Source organism: Aegilops tauschii, chromosome 2 (genome assembly GCF_002575655.3).
Source record: "Aegilops tauschii subsp. strangulata cultivar AL8/78 chromosome 2, Aet v6.0, whole genome shotgun sequence".
In the NCBI taxonomy this organism is placed as follows: Eukaryota; Viridiplantae; Streptophyta; class Magnoliopsida; order Poales; family Poaceae; genus Aegilops; species Aegilops tauschii.
In genome coordinates, this window is record NC_053036.3 from 399,880,128 (window position 1) to 399,886,715 (window position 6,588).

General features: G+C 40.1%; 1 long non-coding RNA gene across 1 annotated transcript; it reads left to right on the plus strand.

Annotated features, from left to right (window-relative positions):
- Positions 1-373: 373 nt before the first annotated feature.
- On the plus strand, positions 374-6,315 carry LOC109761305 (uncharacterized). The gene is made up of 5 exons (XR_012202867.1): positions 374-946; positions 1,327-1,642; positions 1,766-1,852; positions 5,792-5,962; positions 6,033-6,315. It is a non-coding gene; the product is annotated as an uncharacterized lncRNA (long non-coding RNA).
- The last annotated feature ends 273 nt before the right edge of the window (positions 6,316-6,588 follow it).

Below are 6,588 nucleotides of genomic sequence, written 5' to 3' on the forward strand. Positions count from 1 at the left end.
TCCTTGTAATCATGTGCAAGTTATATAATAAAGTTAGTTTGAATTTTTGCTTTCTTTATTTTCATGTTGCAAATAAAAAAAAGAAATAAGAAAGAAAAAGAGAAAGAAAGTAAAAAGGAGAGAGGAAATAAATCAATAAGATTATATCTTTACCTAATATTAAAAGACGGAAGCTTTCATAGTTCTCCATACATCATCCTTTCATATCCGTTGATTTTATGTTAAACATAAAGATTGATGACTGAGATTTAAAGCGATCTATATACTCCATAAGTTTTTTATAAATTACCCACTATGCCACTCATAGGTCGAAAAACGATTCAACACTCGGCGCTAAAAAATACACCTTATCTCGTGTCCGTGCGCATGGCGGCGTTCCCCAATCCTCATCCACCTCGGTTCTCCTCAGAGGCTCGGACCAACTAACCACGCCGGCCACTCCCTAGCCTCCTCGGCGTGGATCCTCCGATGCACAGGGGGTACTCTCTCCATCATCCATTGAAGCGCTCCCTCCACCACGCGCCTCCCGCGCGAGCGAGCTCGTCTCTTTTCCGACCGCCAACCCACGGCGACCACTCCCCAAATTCCTTCGATTGCTGGGCGTGGAGCCTTCGGCGCCCGTCTCCACATCTGATGGCGCTACCTCGACCAACCGCTACCGTGTTACCTCTACAAGAGGCCCCGACGCAGGCTCCTCCACGCACCACCTCCATCTCCCGCTCCTGCGCCACGTCGAGAAGGGAGTAGCGACGAAGCAGAGAGAGACGTGGTAGGAGCCAAGGAGGGAACGGGGAAAGGCGGACGAGAGATCCGTGAAGCCAAAGAAGAGAAAGTATGCAAGCTCGTCCACCGCAGACTATATCTTCGGAATCGGCGGTGTCAGTCGCCGCCAGTGCCACCATGTTCGCCTCCGCCTGGCCTGGCTGCAACAAAAGTACGGCTGCAGGTGCGTTCCTTCAGTTTTGCAGTTCGATTTATTACTTGTGCGTATGTGCGTGTATACTGAGAAAGAGGACGAGATTATTCTATTCTAGCAGTCATATTTCTGTACAAATCTGCTCCCCTCCACTCCTTTTTCGATTGCCTGAAATCTGAATGTGAAAAGTAGTTGCAAATTGAGAGCAGCAGCCTAAACGTGCAAAAGTTCAGAGTCAGAGGACGTGTAGGCTCGAAGATGGGTTGCCATGCTTTGTAAGTATGATTAGATGGATTAGTAACTTGCTTCTTTGTGTGCAAGACAATGTAATTATGATAAACTATACGTAATTAAACTAATTGCATACATTTGAACTGTAATTTCATGGCTAGGCACTTTATATTGTGCAGAATTCATAGATTCATGCTTAAATGAAGTGCAATGTATTTTCTCGGTGGGGGCATTTGTGCACGCGGACAGAGGCGATCAAGGGAAGCAGTCATGAGCGAGGTGTTCGAGCGCTACGAGCTCCAGTAATGCGAGTTCTCCGACGCCTCCGCTCTTGATGGACGTACGTTCCCACCCGCCCCCCGTGACTAATTCTATCCGGAGATTTCTCCCCCTTTTCGCTAATGTTAGTTTCGTCTACATGACGAGATCGATGCATTGAAGAAGAAGCAGAAGCTCTCCGAGATCCAGTCCGGCGCGCAGGATGCTGTGTCGCTTGTAAATACTTGATTAAATTTTATTTATATTGATACTTCTTTCCGCTGCCTTACATTCTGCCGTTAGAAAGTTATCAGCACTAGGCATGTTATTTTACCAGGAGGACGCTTTATTTTGGTGTAGGTGAACATGTGATTTGGGGAAGCTCTGTAGATCCAGTTACATTGCGGACCTGCCAGCTACCATCTAAAAAATGGGTTGATGATCCAGGTACATTGCTACTCGGCCTTGCCTTTATTTGAAGTTTTCTGAGATAAACTCTTTGAAACCTCAAAACAAACACTTCTGCTTCGGTAGACCCCCCTTAAACACATTAACGATTGAGATTACTCCATACCCCTTCATAATAAAGGGCACGATGGTCATTTTGAAAGTATATCACCTTTGAGTTTTTTTTTTTGAGTAATTACCGAGCACGGATACGGTGCACAACTGGGCCGGCCTACCAGGCGAGAGGCCACTTGCCATTTGAGTGCGCGAGGTAAAAATGCTGGGAAAATTAGAAAACAAGAATGAGGGGTCGAATTCATAACCTCATCCTTCAGTTTAGGGGAGCTAGCCACTGGACTACGCCACCACTGCTGAAAATGTAAATCACGAAATATACTATTATTTGCTCCTTGTAGTACTTTGTACTCCTCAAGTGTTTTTTCCTTTTGAGAATCTTTGTACTACTCAAGTTGTTCAAGGGTTCTGTGCGTCTATATTTATTTTGTGTGGAGGAACGTAGCAAAGTACTACGTGGATACATGTGCAAATCTCAAATCGATTTGTGCAAGCTATACTTGTACACGTGTGCGCGCATGTCATTTCTGTTGATTTCTTCGTCATAGATTCATGGATGTAGTCTAGTGTATGTGTATGTGTCTCCAAACAGCCATTGTATCATGTATGTATGTTCCCTTTTTTATAATTTTGTTCCCAAATTTAAAAAGTTGATAAATTTTAAAAAAAATATGTAGTATGCAAATTGTCTTCAATATAAATTATTGGGAATTTGTTAACAATTTTGAAAAAATGTTCAATTTTATAAAATTTCCATACACAATTTAAAACTTCAAAATTATTGACAAAATTTCAAGAAGTGGTTACGATATGAGAAAATATTCATGTTAATTGATAATGACGAAAACTGCAAATAACTAAAGCATTCAAATTAGGAAAAAAATACATGCTTAGAGATCCATCCGTCTGGCCTAGTCTAACACACTCCTCTCAACTGGTGTTTTTTTGGACCATGGATAAGTGACTCCAACTTCTGGCAGTAGCCTGGCACGAACATATGAGGCATCCGAGCCAGGTTTAAACGACTTCCGACATTGTTTGCACGTTGCCATACGTCCGACAAGATATCATACCCTTTTCACCGAGAAAACTCCAGAAAATACAAAATTTGTCAAGAATCCAAATAACTTGGCATAATGCCTTGAATTGGTCACATAAGTTTGTGAAAAAAAACTGGGGCCATTTGACAGATGTGAAAAGACAATGTGCTTTAAAACAGGCTCTTCTAGCTTTACAAAACACCCTCCGTTGAACATGATCTAGTTTTGGACATTCTTAAAATGACCTCAGCTTTTGCAAGTAGGTGGGTATACCCGTGGTAGACATCCATGCCTAGTTTAAATGATTGCCGACACCATATGCAAGTTACGACACGTCCGATCATTTATCTACATTTTTGACTTAGAAAACTCCAGAAGATGCAAAAAAACACGAAAACCGAAACAACTTGGGATTGGTCATAGCAGATGGTAGAAATTTTTTCGGGCCCATTCGAAGGATGTCGAGATACAACGTGCTCACAAACGGAGCCTTGTGGGCAACCCGAACACCCTTCGTTGAACATGGTCTAGTTTTGGACATTCTTGAAATGAAACCAACTTTTTCAAGAAGGTGTGCATGCACATGGTAGTCATCCATGCTAAGTTTGAATGATTTCTAACACCGTATGCAAGTTGCGACACGTCCGGCCATTTATCTACCTTTTTTGTCTGAGAAAACTCCATAAAATGCAAAATTTGTCAAAAACCAAAACAACATGGCATGGTGCCTTGAATTACTCATAGAAGATGGTGGAAAGTTTGAATGATGTGCCCATTTGAATGATGTCGAGAAATGATGTGCTCTCAGACGGAGCCTTCTGGCCAACGTAAACACCCTCCATTGAGCATGGTCTAGTTTTGTACATTTTTGAAATGTTACCAACTTCTTCAAGGAGGTGGGCATGCCCATGGTAGCCATCCATGCCAGATTTGAACGATTTCTGGCACCATATGCAAGTTACGACATGTGTGACTATTCATCGGGCTTTTTTGACCAAGAAAACTCCAGAAAAGGCAAAGTTTGTCGAAACTAAAAAACTTGACATGATGCCTTGAATTTGTCGTACAAGTTCATGGTAAAAAATAGGGTCATTTAAAGGATGTCGGGAAACAACGTGCTCTGAGGCGAAGCCTTCTAGCCTAACCGAACACCATCCATTAAACATTGTCTATGTTTGGACATTCTTTAAATGACCCCAACTTTTGTAAGCATGTGGGCATCCCAATGGTTGGCATCCATGTTAGGTTTGAACGACTTCCGATGCCGTATGCAAGTGTCGCAAATGTCGTGCCATTTATCGCTCTTTTTTTACCGAGAAAATTTCAGAAAATGCAAAATTTTGTCGAAAACCAAAATAACTTGGCATGCCTTGAATTGATCATACAAGGCCATGGAAATTTAGGCCATTTGAAGGATGTCGGGATACAGGGTGCTCTCAAGCGAAACCTTGTGGCCACCCGAACACCCTCCGTTGAATTTTTTTTGCCATTCATGAAATGGTCTTAACTTTTGCTACCAGGGGGGCATGCCCATGATAGGCATATATGCCAGGTTTGACGTAAAAATATATTTAAAATTACTATCTAAAAAGGTAACCAAGTTTTAAAACAATAATAAATCAAAAAGAAGAAAAATGAATTAACATGAATAGAGAAGAAAAAAAATAAAAGAAAAGAATGCTTAGGCTTTGGCCCAACTAGGCGACAACATCGCTCCTGTCAGGCGCCTATTAGGCCGGCCTAAGCATTCACAGATTTTGAAAAGCACATCAGTTTTTAGAATAATGTTCATGGATTTGAAAATTTTTATAGATTTTCAAAAAAAAAAAGTTTACCAAAGAAAGATGCAAAACAATGTTCCCGATTTTGGGAACCCAGCTTGCCAGCTGGATTTAAAAAAACTCATCGTATGTGAAAAAAAAAGTTCATCAATCTTGAAAAAAAAATCACATGTTTTGAAGAAGGGTTCACAGATTTGTTTTTTAATAAGGATTCGAAACAAGTTCACAGATTTGGAAAATATTTCATAAATTTAATAAAAGTTAACGATTTTTAAAAAGAAAACAAAAATGGAAAAAAGTAGAAAACAAAAAAAAATTGAAACTCGACAAAAAATATTGGAAACCCACTGCGTATTATAAGTAAGATAGCTGTCGTACCAATAATTGTTACAACTACTAACGTGGTCTGTTGGTTACCTTGTTGTATAGTCGAACGGGAGGTCTCTAGTTCGAACCATGCTATACGTAAGTGTGAAAAGTCCATATTACCCTTTATACGGTTTGTAGGGGGGGTCTACCAAAGCGGAACTCCAAAACAAATACTCTCGTATTTTGAGGTTGCTACTTGCAGATTCTTCATCTGCTGATCAATTTGGTTGCATTATTTTGCACTGTATCCGCCAATTTGGTTGCATAGTGCTCGTGTCTTTTACATTAGTGTAAGTGTGGGTTGGGTTGCACAATGTTGTCTGCAAGGTATACCTTAGAATGATAAAGCACACAAGTGCTATGGCCTATGGGCCAATTCTGCTGAAAGAATATGGTCCTTAAATCAGCCTTTATACAATGTGAAAAAAGTAGCATGCATCAATGAAACCCGAGGTTGCAATAAACTTGGTTATTCATAACAGTATGTACTAGCTTACTGCTGCTGGTCGATTATCATTCTTTTTTTTATCAGTACATGACATGTACCAAAAAAATTGTAGACTACCTGTGCGGCCCTATTTTGGGTTATATCAGGATCGATAACCATATAAATTAAATTTTGGTTTTATTTGAATCAAGCAGTTACGAAATCTTATGGTTTTGTGTTTTTTTAGATATTTGCTTCACATATCCAATGTAGATGAGAATGGCAACATTTAGTCACCAAAGAGATTATGCATTGAATCGAGGAGCACATTGGTAGACCAAAATTGCAAGCACCACCATCAAAGCAAAGCTATACATTGAAAGTGAAATGGCGTCCTCTCCAGTCGGACATTTGTAAGGTTTGTGACACATTTCAGAAGCGGAGAAGTGCCATGTTCAATTGTCAACTGAGATGCGTTTGTTTTCAAGGTTGCCTGAGGATGTGTGTTGCTCGGAATAAGGCTCACTTCCATTTAATCCAAGTTCTTTCACTTACCTTATTTGTCTCCTGGCACTTTTCATGTGATGTGTGATTTCTTCCTTTTCAAAGTTGTTTGTTACTGAACCAGCCTGACCTAAAACTGATTTGACTTATGATTACTTGGTAATGCTTATAGTTTTCTCGAACTTTTTATGCTTGAAAGAAAGCAAAATGAATGTATGTTGGGATCATGAATCCATTAAGTTATGTAAGTATCTCTTTCTGGTTTGATTTTGGTATCTTTTTTTCTTCATGCATTTAATTTGTCGTGCACTTGTCTTCTGTAAGTTGCTATAAGGATTACATAACATTCTTTACCGATTATAGCACTGACGGTGGCAGGACATGCTTTCTATCTACAGTTCTCCAACTAAAAGTCATCTTAAGTCAACATGATATATATAATCTTTACCTAGCTAGCTGAAACTCACGGACTATGTCAGCTATAGCACGCAAGCAGCCTTGCAACCACAAACCTTGCAGACATCTCTTTTCAGATATATA